The sequence below is a fragment of the Schistocerca cancellata genome, chromosome 1, assembly GCF_023864275.1.
Source record: "Schistocerca cancellata isolate TAMUIC-IGC-003103 chromosome 1, iqSchCanc2.1, whole genome shotgun sequence".
NCBI classification, from domain to species: Eukaryota; Metazoa; Arthropoda; class Insecta; order Orthoptera; family Acrididae; genus Schistocerca; species Schistocerca cancellata.
In genome coordinates this window covers 662252638-662267773 of record NC_064626.1, presented here as the reverse complement: position 1 = coordinate 662267773, position 15136 = coordinate 662252638, and the positions used below count along the sequence as shown (strand labels likewise).

The 15136-nt window shown below is 43.2% G+C and overlaps 1 protein-coding gene across 1 annotated transcript in view; it reads right to left on the bottom strand.

Annotated features, from left to right (window-relative positions):
• Nucleotides 1-15136, bottom strand: part of LOC126092374 (uncharacterized) — a 422634-nt gene that overhangs the window by 131153 nt on the left and 276345 nt on the right. The window lies entirely within an intron of this gene.

Below are 15136 nucleotides of genomic sequence, written 5' to 3'. Positions count from 1 at the left end.
TAATGGAATGTTGTCTACTCCCGGGGCCTTGTTTTGACTCAGGTCTTTCAGTGCTCTGTCAAACTCTTCACGCAGTATCTTATCTCCCATTTCATCTTCATCTACATCCTCTTCCATTTCCATAATTTGATTTTAGTATAATGACAAAAGTTTTACATGAAAACGCTTACCTGACAAGAAATAGTACAGTGGAAGTACAGTGGACCCGGCGTAATGACACACTCAGTTTTTCTTTAGCACGAAACAAAACTTACCTGACAAGAAGTAGTACAGTGGAAGTACAGTGGACCCGGCGTAATGACACACTCAGTTTTTCTTTAGCACGAAACAAAACTGTTTGCCATTACAGTAATCCGCTTCTTAGTAAAATTAGATATTCCGCCGGACGGTGTGGCCGAGCGGTTCTAGGCGCTTCAGTCTGTAACCGCGCGACCGCTACAGTCGGAAGTTCGAATCCTGCCTCGGGCATGGATGTGTGTGAAGTCCTTAGATTAGTTAGGTTTAAGTAGTTCTAAGTTCTAGGGTACTGATGACCTCAGATGTGTGTGTGAAGTCCTTAGATTAGTTAGGTTTAAGTAGTTCTAAGTTCTAGGGTACTGATGACCTCATATGTTAAGTTCCATAGTGCTCAAAGCCATTTGAACCATTTTTTTAGATATTAAAACATACTTTATGCGGTTGCACCAACTCTCAGAAGTTTTGTTCTTATTTTTATTTATTTGTTAGACTTAACGGAATAAACAATGCTGCTTTTGAGCAGATTCAGGTACAACGACTGTCAACACATTTCATTATACTAGTCAGTCAGTTTTCGATTTTGGTTCTGGATATTGTGAAACCTAATTTACGTGTCTAATGGCCGAAAAGTCCAGGCTAATACAACCCGTCCTTTTACTTAAAATGAAGATATTCAAAGTGTAAACAAAAGTATCTAATGAGGTGTATTAGCAACTGCATGTGTACATTTTAGCAGCAAGCACCATTTCAGAAAATTACTTTTAATATATTGTCGATATTTATTTCTCATGCGTAGTGTAAAATGAATTTCTCGTAACAAATAAAAATATTTTGTCCGCAACAGTTTCGTGCTAAACGCTTTTTACGGAATGTAGCGAAATCTCTCTGAGAGGAGGCAACAGCACGTCAATAGTGTTGAGGCCGGTATGCAGCGCGGGATGTATGTTTGACAGGCGGCCCAGCCCACCCAGTGCGGTGGGCTGCCGCGGGCTGAGCATTAGAGTAAGGTTTACAAAGAATTTAGCAGTATGAGCCCACTTATCTGTACGACCTACGCTTGCACTCCCTCTGGCACTGATTCAGTTGGGAGGGGGCTGTGTGTCAAAGTTGTGGTACCAATACTGAGGCGAGCGGGCCCTCAGATGTTGTTAACTGGTCCTCGATGTCCTTGATACTGGTACTGGAACTGGTCCCACAGTACGAAGTGGCCCCACACGTGTTCTAACGGCGACATATGTGGGAATCTTGCTGGACACAGGAGTGTCTCAAAATCACGCACACAGTTCACAGAGACACTTTCCACGTGCGGTCCTCCATTGTCCTCTTGAAAACTTGCACCCATGATACTGTCGCATCAGAAGGAAAACATGACGACGCAGGGTGTCCCCGATGTCCGTTGTGCCATCAGAGTTCCACCAATAACTTCAATTCGTGCCTGAAGTCATACCCGACAGCTCCCCACACCATGACGACCGGATTAAGCCACTGTGCCTCTCTGAAACATTGGAGAAAAGGGATTTCTTCACAAAGCGCCGCCTGACTCTCCAACGATGATCATCCGGGGCATAGTAGAACCGCGATTCATCACTGAACATAATGTCAGCCATGTTTTCCGGTCACGGTACCGCTACAAAAACAGCCGTTTGTATTATGTTAACGGCAGCCTTTGCACAGGACGGTAATTCCATAGTCCGGTTGCTGCTAGTCTCTGACCAACGGAGCGGGGATGAGACAGGATGTTGCAGGGAGTTCTCAGATGGCAGGCGCAGATTTGAAAGGATTACGATGCGCTTGGTGCACTATATGGCCATCCTCTTTTGTAGTGGTCAAACGTGGACGACTGGTACCTAGTCAAGTATACCTGTCCTAACGTTCCCACGCAGACCAACATCGGGCCACTGTCACATCCGAATGTCCCAAAAATCTGGATTCTTCACAGTTCCAAGAGGCGGCCAAAGGGAGTCCCACAATGAGGCCCCTTTCACACTCTGTTAGTGCTGATAATACAGTTTCACAAGAGTTCGAAGCACCTTCGTATCCTTCACAGTGATCACTCAGCATCTCAAGCAGTCCACGCCCCTTATATACCCCACAACGCCTGCTAACAACACCAAACACTAAAAGCCATGCTCACTCTGATGACCGTTCTACTTGTCACAGAGAAATGCAACTGGAATCATTTACATACCTGCAGATGGTGTGCACGTGTACGAAAATGAATATAGATCCGACCATGTCTGCTAGGCGCTCCACTTTTTTTGTCAGGTAGAGTCAACGGTTACAATTTCATCCCAGCTTTTAAAACGAATTCCACAAGCATTTTATACATGCCAATATTTATTATCAAAAGTGTAAACGCATTCGAGGCAAGTTCTTGATTCTTGTAAACCCAGCTCCTTAAGCAGCCAGTTTGATACCTCCTTGGATCTACGGCAGCCAAAGTACGTGTGACTGCAATCCTGGATCTGCTCACTGTCGCAGTGTGGTGATCGAGGCCTACGAGAAAGATTGGCCGCGGCGCGTACGTCCTCCCTCGGGCATGGGTGTGTGTGTTTGTCCTTAGGATAATTTAGGTTAAGTAGTGTGTAAGCTTAGGGACTGATGACCTTAACAGTTAAGTTCCATAAGATTTCACACACATTCGAACATTGCGCGTACGTCACGAAGCTAGGCCAGAGTTCTCTCGCTCGCTCAGCCCAGCAGACAAACTACGTTTCTACACCCGTTAACTCGTAACTAGGTGCGTACGTACAAAAGAGAATTGCATCTTCTACTAGAATCCGCTATTATGGAGTCTTAATGTTATTAGTCCTACAATGATCAAAAGTCCATACAGTTACTTATAATTTGTTACAGCTGTACTGGGGCACAAGACAATTAAAATCATGCCAAAATGATTGTCGGTTGCATAAAGCACTCCTTCTTGTATGAAATGGACTGTTAAGCAGAGAAGACTGAACGCTATGAACAAGCCGTAATACCATTTATGTCGAGTACTGATATTAAATTTTGTTGTAGCGCTGTTAATCAGTAGGATTTCATAATAGCAGATTTCAGTAGAAGATGCAATTTTCGTTAGTAGGTACACGCTCAGCTGCGAGTTAACAGGTTTGGAAACGCATTTTGTCTGCTGAACTGAGCGAGCGAGCGAGCGCGTTCAGGCCTACCTTCGTGACGCACGCGCCGCGGCCAGTCTTTCTCGTGGGTCTCGATGGTGATGGTATGGCGTGGATTGTACAGAGGTGTTCCCGGGAGCAGCCGTGGTTGAATTTCCAACCGGACAGTAGTCATTACAAACTACCTCTTCTTCCCTATGCCAATTAAATTTCATATCTCTATTTTCAGCGTACCAATGGACCATCGGTAAATGTGAGTGAAAGTGTTTGTTCCAGGAGCCCTTGTTCAGAGCTAAGGTCTCATCGCACACTTATTCCATTCTTTGTTGCTTTCTGTGCCAACTGGTCAGTTTCCTTATTCCTCGCAATTGCAGCATGTCCTTTGGTCCCTACAGGTGGTAACACTGTACCGTCTCTTTGTAGCTCTAAAATAGCAGCAGCTATTTGAAGTGATAAATAGTTACTATTTTGTCTTCGCCAACTGACTCCAGTGCTTGCAGCGCGGAGAGCCAGTACGTTGTTGTTGTTGTTGTTTCGATATGGTTAGCTGCGATGGTCATGCTGTGCCCTTTCAATGGCTGAGAGTTCAGCCGTGGTAATTAACGCCTCTTTCAGTAGATGAAATAGTCTATACTTCTTATTTTTAATACCTACATAGTCGCAGTGATGGAGTCATCGTATTTTTACTTCTAGGTATACGAATACGCAGCACTTGGCCGTTGTTGATGCTTTTCTGAATTTCTGGGTTCCAGATTAACGCATATTACTACTCGAAGTAGGGTAGCAGTCGCCTTCTTCGAATGAGGCTCTGGTACTCTTATCGACTTGTGGACTGGAATTGAACAACATCCGTTATTGGGATCTTATTTATTGCCACTTTGTTTGAATGGTGCACGGTACTCGATATTCGTTCGTAATGTGCTGCCACAGAAACTGGAGTCTGTAACTCTTGTCCTTCGCTAGAATACATGCTTTCAACATGAGAGTGCATCAGACAGTTCAGCATGATATCTGTGGGCAACTGACATTCTGATCGTTGGCCTGAAACGACTAGGTCCTGTCCCACGGCCACCGCGATTGCCAGATCTCATTCCTTCGTATTTTTCATATGGGCTCCCATAAATCGATAGGCGGCAGCTGCAGTTTTATCGTACAGCAAGTAACAGGGATTTTTGAGACAGAGCGACAAAATTTTGAGGGTCTTTGTATTGCAAGCAGTCGAGACTGGCGGCCATCACTTAAAACAGTTACTAACAACTTAAGTTGTCGCTATACGGTGTGAGCTGTTTGTGTGAATAAACTACTACATATTCATTTCCGATACTTAGTTCCATAATTTTAAGCACTCAGTTTAGGTTTTTGGGCCGGCCGCGGTGGTCTCGCGGTTAAGGCGCTCAGTCCGGAACCGCGCGACTGCTACGGTCGCAGGTTCGAATCCTGCCTCGGGCATGGATGTGTGTGATGTCCTTAGGTTAGTTAGGTTTAAGTAGTTCTAAGTTCTAGGGGACTGATGACCACAGCAGTTAAGTTCCATAGTGCTCAGAGCCATTTGAACCATTTAGGTTTTTGGCTCTAACGTCCCTTGGACGCGGTAAAACTTTCCTGTGGTTGTACTCGTCTGGAAAGCCTTTCCATTTGACAGTACTTCGGCGGCTTCCGCAACACGACGCAGATGGTCCCGAGAGCTGTGAACACTGTAGAACACGTCTAAGCGCTGAAGCCTAAAGTTCTCAACGAAGGCTTCGCCGGGACACACTTGAGCAGCTTACTGTTTCATCATTTACATGCTGTGTGGCTGGAAACCACATAAGGCCGCAAGTTCCGTCACGTGCCCGTTCTCAGAACATACACAGTCATTTCCTGCCGCAAACGCTAGCTGGTAGAGTTGCGCCCTGCAAAACTGCCGTACGGTAGGTTTGGTACAGCACATAAATGACGCAGTAAAAAGTACGATTACCGGTAGTATTGGTAGCATTGATAGAGAAAAAAAAAACATAAATGAATGTGTGAGAGAGGAACTGTTTAGTTTGCACATAATTAGAACTGCACATCGCTCAGTGTTAGTCAATTGTTATTTTATACCCTTACAAAATATAAACTGCTGCAGTTTTATGTAAACAAAACAATTACTTCTGATGCAAGCAGTTTACATGCACAAATACAAAAAGATGTATATAATGATTGTTATTTTGCACTCAATAGAACGTTCTTTATCATGATCAAAGACAAGAGTTTCCTGTTATAATTGGTAAGTGCGAAAACTGCTAAGCAGTAATGTAAAAATGTTTTATATAAGCCGGACGAAATATTGAAGCAAAATATTGATTTTTGAGAAAATTGCGACTTCTAGAGCGATATGATAAATCTGTAATTTTTTTACTACAATAACCCTCTGTTTCACATTACAAATCAACAGTTTTCGAATGAAACGTTAATAAGACAACGACAGCTTCAAATCTGCTTAAAGTATTGTTTATTTTTAAGTAACAGGCAGGAAAAAGAATGTTCCTTTGGTTACGCGGCCCTTCATACATTCACGGTTCATCGCTTTCCGTTTCTAGGGGACTCTGTTAAGATATCGTACTGACCGTATACGCAAACAAAGCGATTGAAATGAGGTGATGGCCTATAAGCACACAACACATCTAACTTAAAGATAACACGGTTACGATCTTAACTGACCGAAGCTACTAGGAAAACTACTGTAGTCTACGCTTACTTATGGTAGGCTACGGCAGTTTGACAACACTAGTATGTGGTTATCTGATAACTGTTTCTGCCTATTATTGCTGAACGTTTTTATTTCGCCCTTCACTGTTAAGAACCGTCGACAGTTACCCAATTTTATGCCGTATTTCTGAGACTTAATAATTATTGTCGTTATTTTGTACTCAACAGAACGTTTTTCCTCATGATCACAGACAAGAGTTTCCTGTTATAAACCATTACATAAGAGCGAATACGGGTCTCGACTTATCCGTAGGTACTCGACCGTTTCTGAATAAAATGAATGAACGGAATGTGTGAGTATACACGTCGAGGGTCGTCAACGTATCGTAAAAGGAATTCGTGGAGGCGAGAATAGAGTAATTTTTCGCTGGGATCCATTACGTAAAACGTAACGTCTGGCCGGGGTAGAGTTAAGGCTTTTGTCGCCGCGGCTCTAGAAGGGAGAGGATGGTGCGCCCAACGCCCGGCCCGGCCGCCTCTTAGCCCGCGAAAGATGTCGGATTCTTATTTGACAGCAGGCTGAGTGGACCTGGGTCCGTCCTGGAGGGACTGGAACGCTGGGATTTAATCCGGGACCTAATGCTCTACGCGCTACACCACAGCGCAGATTCCAATGTCGAATGTTTTCCTCGCCGTCTTGTCTCAATGTCAGATGCTAGGGCTGTAATATATCGTACGTATTCCTTACTGACGAGGAGAATACGGCAAGATCATAATCCGATTTCCCAGAAACTTCGCTCAGTGCAAGAGGAGTCAAAATAAGGGAACATGGGCCTCGGTTTACCCGTAGATACTCGACCGTTTCTGAGAAAACGGCGGTCGAAGTTTTCGAGGTACTTTATGTGCCTTTTACCGCGTGATATCCTCAGACGAAATTGTGGTACAGTGGTTAGCGTGAGGGCTTCTTAATTTTGCGCCCAATGTTCGAAACCCGATTATTACTTTTTTTCATTTATATACCCGTGTCTGTAGAAGATTACTACAAGAATGTTTTTCAGAGTATATTGATATAACATTGTCTTTATTCGTCTGCTAATTGTATGTCAGATGAATCAATTAAAACAAAGTAATGAGACAAATATTTTAAATGGTTTTCGGTGAAATTCCAGTAGCGTATCTCGATTCATAATCAACCCAAGCGCCAATTTTCGGAAAAGTGATCCGTTGTGCTTGGTTTGCTGCTAAATTGTTGCCAACGTGCGAAATTTTCAGTAATGTGAACACTGTTTCTTTCCAGAGTGGTATTCATACGAAGAAATGCCACCGAGGCAAACTTGCCTGCGCGCAGTGCTCCTTGTGTTTGGAATATCTGTGTTTCGAATGTTTCTACGATCGGCATCATCCAAAGGAATGCACCAAATCTTCCTGAAGAATAAACATATGCTTAAAAGAAAGAATTGATACGAGAATGAAATACCAGAATATGAGAATGTAAAAAGATTGTAAGCCCTCAACATACCATGCATAAATATCTGACTCTTACTGTGAAATCCTGTTGTAATTTACAGTTAATATAACGCCCTTGTATCCTCTAATTTGATAAAATACATTCGAGTAGTAACCTTCTACCGATAAATAAAAACAAAAACAAAAATAAAATAAATAAAAACAATAATTGAGTTTCGACACGGGGCGCAAAATTCACAAGCCCAACACTAAACTCTGGGCCACCATTTCGTCACAGGGTGTCGTGCGGGAAAAGGTACATAAAGTACTTCAAAAACACGTCGAAAATTATTTTTTCAGAAACAGTAAAGAATATATCGACAAGCGGAGACATGCGTTCGCTTATTTTGACTCCTCTTTCACTGAGCAACGTCCCTGAGACATCGGGTGATGCCACTTGCCATATTCTCCTCGTGAGTAGAGATAATCCAAGAAGGACTAAGTAGCGTTTCGTTACTGAAGAAATTTCTCGTTATTCGCATGTTTTCTTCCTTTGACACGGTTAGTGCCCGACTTTCGATCCCTCCAGTTCGTTATCTTCAACAGACTGGCAGTAGAGAAAGTGTTTGGTTACTCTAACAACTTCGACTGTTACCACTAATGGCGCTTTGAACAGCACCTCCAATAAAGAACCTCCACGCCTCCGATCAATGGAGACCGCCAGGAAGGTGTTACAAAGCAGCGGGCACCTGGGCACCAGTCTTCCAGTTCAAGATTACTTCTAGTCGCTAGCTGGTGCCGAACGTTACACCGAGTTGTAGATAGTTAGCTGTACCGGCACACATCCAGTGTACGCAGATGCACGCCCGTGTCGGGCTTCTGCTTATAACCAGCCACCGCTGCCATAAGTTGTCAAATGTAGCATTTCTTCACCCACGAGTTGAGTGCAATATATATTTATTTAAATTACACTTGTGTCAACTAGTCTTTTGTTTGTCTGTCCATATTCGTACGGCGACGGATTCCTTTGGCCATCTTCTACCTATTTATCAACTGGAACGAGGACACAATATTTGGCTCCTCGGAACATAGCGGCTGCCGATTTGCAACATAACAAAACGTTTTGCGAAATAATTTGTCAACAAGTAAGAAATAAAGCACCTTAGAGAAACATTGACTATCCTTTCAATTATACTGAAGATGCTTCTTTCAGTTATGTTCAATATCATGTACAGTAAAACAGGTGTCATTTGCGAATGTCCATTCTTTTCCGAGGTATTTAAAGGATTCTCTCTTGAAAAATTTTTTGAGACGAAAACTGTTGGCCGGCCGGAGTGGCCGAGTGGTTCTAGGCGCTACAGTCCGGAACCGCGCGACCGCTACGGTCGCAGGTTCGAATCCTGCCTCGGGCATGGATGTGTGTGATGCCCTTAGGCTAGTTAGGTTTAAGTAGTTCTAAGTTCTAGGGGACTGATGACCTCAGAAGTTAAGTCCCATAGTGCTCAGAGCCATTTGCACCATTTTGAAAACTGTTGGAACTTTTTTACATCCTCGGGCACAGATGATACAAATATGTCAAGGCCACACAACAACAAACTGCACGTTCTACATGATCAATCAGACAAATAACCTCTAGTGCGCTTTAAAATTCAAAGAATCAAAGTTAAACAATGAACTTCAAATTCACAACTGGCACCTCATTTGCTGTACTGGTACTTGATTTGGAGCATCATTCAAAGGCACGTCAAATGTTTCTATAATCTATTTTATTTATTACATTTAGACAAATTACTTTACAAAACATTTGACCACTTTTTTCAGTTTTATTTTAATTTTAAATGTCTGACAGCAAAAAAACGATCTTTTTGACACCTAATTAGTTGTCATAGCGTCCTCTGTTCTCGAAATGTCCCGATTGGAGCACTTCATTCAAAGAAAGCCATTTACACCAATGTAACGTTTTGTGCGAAAAATAGTTAGGCCTAGAAAAGCGGAACTTTGACACTTCATTTACATAGCTAGCAGCAGCTGCTCGTGAAATATTCCCGTTTGCCCCCAAATCACTCATTTTAACTCTCGTAATTAGATGTAAGCAATTTTTATGCAAAACTAGATCACATGCTGCTCAACGTGATACTGCATTTGTCCGTTTCCCTCTCTTCGTTTGGCTACGAAGATTCGATCGAAATTTATCGGTAGCCTTATTTTCCCTCCGCTCAAACATTTGAGCAAAAATGTGTTGAAGAGAGAGAACCCATTCAAATGGCGCATTCAAGAGCACGATTATACCCACGACTTGGTAGGTTAGCAAAAAAGTATTAATATATAATAGCTATATTAACGAAATTAACGGGTAACGAATACTTTCTAACGGGTGCGTGTATCCACAATACCGAATACATACGGTACGAAATTTAGTCGTCACTTTTATGACCCTAATGAGTGCCAGTCAAAGCAAGTTGATATTATCCACTGTTTAAAATGAACTGTGTGGTTCAAATGCAAATCGACAGTGAGGCCAGAGGTGTTATTCGATTTTTGAATACTCTGATACAGTAATGAAGAAATAAATTTAAGGAAGGACTATGAAATGTTCAAAACTGGGTGAACAAATGTGTGTGACGAAACTCGACTCGAACATCCGCCATTCATCACAAATAGTGTAAAGAGTCGAGTGAAGCATTAAATCGTGCAAGAGTCCTTTTCACGAAGCTCAAAGTGTTCATGAACGGGAAACGTTTTGGAAACGAGGATGAGGTGAAGTATGCTATGGGCAATTGGCAGAATGGACTGGTAGCAGTCGACTGCGACACGCGAATTCTGAAGTCCGTGGACATATATTAAAAAGTCTTAAGTAACAATGGTGATCATGTAGAGAAATAAAGTAAGCTTCAATTTCTAAGTGAATTTCTTCAACTTATTAAGGAGAAATGGTCTTTACTTATTGGATTACTCTTTTATACAATATAGCCCAATTCACAGGTGTGATATCAAAGCAAACACCTTAGACCGTCCTGTCTAAAAACACGTGATAATGGACTCTTCGTATACTGTTATTTTCAAACATCCGCTCCGCACGCCAAGTCGCTTCCAAATATTACTGTTCACACGTTTGTTTTTGTAACCTCACCTCCACACATACAGTTAACGAACAGTATCTTAGTTGCTATTCAGAACTTGTACCTGTTTTCGCCGCACGGCTGCTCATGTCATATATGAATGACCTTCCAGACAATATTAGCACTAAGCTCATATTTTTCGCAGTAGATGCAGTTATCTATAAAGTACTGTCCGAAAAAAAAGCTGCACAGATATTGTAAACTCTTAATAAGATTTAAAAATGGTGCGAAGACTGACAAATTCGTTTACATATTACAGAAAAGTACTATTATATGACTACAATATCGATCAGTCTCATTTGCAGTCAGTCAACTCAGTCAAATACGTGCGTGTAACAATTTATAGGCATACGAAATATAACGGTCTTGTAGGCTCAAGCGTAGGTAAAGCAGGTGACAGACTTTGGTTCATTGATAAGACACTAGGGAAATGCAATCAGTTCGTAAAAGAGATTGACCAGAAAACACTAGTGCGACCCAACCTAGAATATTGCTCAAGGATGTAGGAGCCGTAACAAACAAGACTAACGGGAGACATTGCACGTATGCAAATACGGGCAGTACGAATGATCACTAGTTTGTGGGAGAGCGTCGGCGATACACTGAAAGATGCTAAACTAGCAGATGCCTCAACACAGACGGAAACGTCCATGTGACAACCTACTTACCAAGTTGCTAGGACCAAATTTAAGATGAATATACTGCAAATATATATATTGATCCTATAGCGATGGCAAAGGCAAAGTTAGACTAATTACAGCGCGCACAAATGCTTTTCAGCAAACATTCTTCTCGCGCTGTATATGTGAATGGGACGGGGGAAAAGCCCGAATGGGTAGGACGTTCTGTAAGGCATTGTGCAGTGGTTTGCAGAGTGTAGACTTATACAAAGAACAAATAAAGAGCACAACCGTGCATCATACAGACTTTTGTTACGCCAGCCAAGTGCTCATGACTTTTCACAGCCTTCGTTAATTTGAGCTAAAGTCTCGTGGGAAGACAACGGTTAACATTTGTCCGGCCGTCGACGTATCCGGTGGATTACAGGCTTCACAGGCGGCGCAGTGGATAAGGCCAGTCCAATGTCTACAGCGGCCAAGTCTAATCGTGGCGCCGCGCCAGCACATCCGCCCAATTCAGATAATTTCCTGCTGCGCCACGTCGCTCCTCTGAAGTACTGTCTTCCTGCACTCCACCACTGGCTGAAGGCTGGCCATGCTCCCGGAGCATCCTTCCTCTCACTCTCGCACATGTGCACTCAACTCTGCACGTCTGGCACGTAGTGTGTTACCTCCTCAGCCCATGTGCTGTCTCAAGTCAAGAAATCTGAATGACGCTAGTCGACTGACGTGGAAGATGTTTTAATCGCACTTATGCTCGTTTCTATTTACTTTTAGTAAAGCCAGTTTTTCATACTACACGAAGAAATTGGGCGAAACGCATACATTATGAGACAAAAAAAAGAGAAAAACATATGCAACACGAAGAAATTATCCGAATGGGACGGAACTCAGTAGATATGATTTACATATATAGACAAACAAATGATTACAATTTCAGAAAAATTGGATGATGAATTCAAGAGCAAGAGCTTCACAAATTGAGCAAGTCAATAGCGCATTGGACCACCTCTGCCCTTATGCGAACAGTTATTCAGCTTGGTATTGACGGATAGAGTTGCGGGTATCCTCGTGAGGGATATCGGTCCAAATTCTGCCCAATTGGCGCATCAGATCGTCAAAATCCCGAGCTGGTTAGAGGGTCCTGCCCATAATGCTCCAAACGTTCTCAATTGGGGAGAGATCTGACGATCTTCCTCGTCAAGATAGGGTTTGACAAGCAGTAGAAACTCCCGCCGTGTGCAGACGAGGATGGTCCTGCTGATATGTAAGCCCAGGATAGCTTGCCATGAAGAGCAAAAAAACAGCGCGTCGACTATCGTCGACGTACTGCTGTGCAGTAAGGGTGCCGAGGATGACAACCAAAGGGGTCCTGCTATGAAATGAAATGACGCCCCAGACCATCACTCCCAGTAATCTGGCCGTATGGCGGGAGACAGTCATGTTGGTATCCCACAGCTGTCCGGGACGTCTTCAGACTTGTCTTCGGCCTGGTATCTCACTTAGTGGAGTAGAATTGTCTTCAGTTACGAGTTCCGCTTCGAATTAAACCCCAGTTATCAGCGAAGACGTGTCTGGAGATGCCCCAGACAGCGGTGGGATACCAACGTGTCTGTCGCTCATGTGGCCTGACAATCAGGAGTGATGGTCTGGGGCGCCATTTCATTTCATAGCAGAACTTTGATAGTCATCCACGGCACCCTTACAGCACAGATGCACATCGACGATATTTACACCTCGTTTTGTCGCCCTTAATCGCAAGCCAGTCTGGGCTTACACAGGAAGATAATGCCCGCCCACACACGGCCTAAGTTTCGATTGCTTGTCTTCGTGCGTACGAAACACTACCTTGACCAGCAATATTGTCAGATCTCTCCCCAATTCGGAAAGTTCGGATATTTATGCGCAGGGCCCTCCCACCAGCTCCGGATTTTGACGGTCTAACGCGCCAAGTTGGAAGAATTTGGACCAATATCCAATAACTCTCTCAATCAATGCCAAGCCAAATAAGGGCCAGCAGTCAGTCTGTGAAGTTCTCTCTCTTGAATAAATCATCCATTTTTTTCTGAAATTATAATCATTTGTTGTTTTCTATATGCACATCACACCTACCGATTTCCGCCCCATTCGGATAATTCCTTCGCTGTACGCCTTTTTTTGTCTTAAATTGTATATTGTCCCATATATGACTACTAAACGACGCGCGGACGAGACATAAAGTTCCTGGTATCATGGGGCGACAATAAAGTTACTTATTATAGTACTTACTGACTGTCTCTCTGCTATGGTGAATCTCCCTGCTCTTCTTTTCATGCGTTATATACCCTCGCTCTAAGTTGAGGGAAGCGGTCTGATGCGTTGAAATTCATGTATGTAGCGTCCTTTGCGGTGAGGTTCACGTACTCTTTTTGTAGTAGGCTTTTATGTGATGCAATCCAGAGGAAAAATGGTTCAAATGGCTCTGAGCACTATGGGACTTAACTGCTGAGGTCATCGGTCCCCTAGAACTTAGAACTACTTGAACCTAACTAACCTAAGGACATCACACACATCCATGCCCGAGGCAGGATTCGAACCTGCGACCGTAGCGGTCGCACGGTTCCGGACTGTAGCGCCTAGAACCGCTCGGCCACACCGGCCGGCGCAGTCCAGAGGAAGTCCACTAGATATTCTTCACCGACGCTTTTATAAGTACGCCTATTTCAATGTTTTCTGAATCCTTCTTATAACTTCCGAACGTTCCAGCTAGTATCGATTTACGTGGTACAGGTAACTGGAGTTGTGATCTTCTGTGTCAGAATAATGATGTGGAATTCGTAAACATTAAACTACATAGTTATACAGGAAAATCATAATACTGCGAATGTTCTACAGTATTAATTTATTTCGTTAACCATCTTCGACTTGCAAGACCACCATTACACTTCTACTACCGTCGTGAAAGACACAGCGAGAGTGAGGTAAAATCACCTAGTAAACGTTATCTTTAACAGTGCAGTGGTGACATAATTGAACATATAAGGTGTTAGACACAATAAAAAAAATTGTCTCAACCGATGGCTATAACCCAGTCCCGACTGATCATAACTTATGTTCAAATGGTTCATCAAATGGCTCTAAGCACTATGGGACTTAACATCTGAGGTCATCAGTGCCCTAGACTTAGAACTACTGAAACCTAACCAACCTAAGGACATCTCAGACATCCATGCCCAAGGCAGGATTCGAATCTGCGACCGTAGCAGCAGCGCGGTTCCGGACTTAAGTGACTAGAACAGCTCGACCATAGCGGCCGGCTAATTTATGTAAGAAACAAAAATTTTTAAATTATACCTCCTCTCTATCCTCCCCCTGCTGTTCCTTCCAAAATCAGTAGGAAGTCGTGTAATATCCCATACCTACGACATATCACAATGTAGCCAAATCACTGAAATGTTGCTACTATTGGGTTTCCTCCTGTGTGAAGAATACCAGAGGACAATGTATTTTCAATTGCAAAGATAACACCCAACTACTGGCCAACGCTAGAGCACAAAAAATTACTTTTGCCCACTGTGATAAATTTTATATTTGCCAATCAGGCACAGACATAGCACCTAGGCTGGTCGAACATAAGCGCAGCTGGCGACTGCAGAATTGTGTCTCTACAGTTGGTGAGCACTTACTGCCTGAGGGCCATAGCTACAAGACACATTTCCATGTCCTCAACTTAGGAAACAATCTGTTGGAAGCCTTGGAAATCAGTAAACATCTGACCCACAGTGATGGTTCAAATGGCTCTGGCTCTGAGCACTATGGGACTCAACTTCTGAGGTCATCAGTCGCCTAGAATTTAGAACTACTTAAGCCTAACCAACCTAAGGACAACACACACATCCATGCCCGAGGCAGGATTCGAACCTGCGACCGTAGCGGTTTCGCGGCCGGC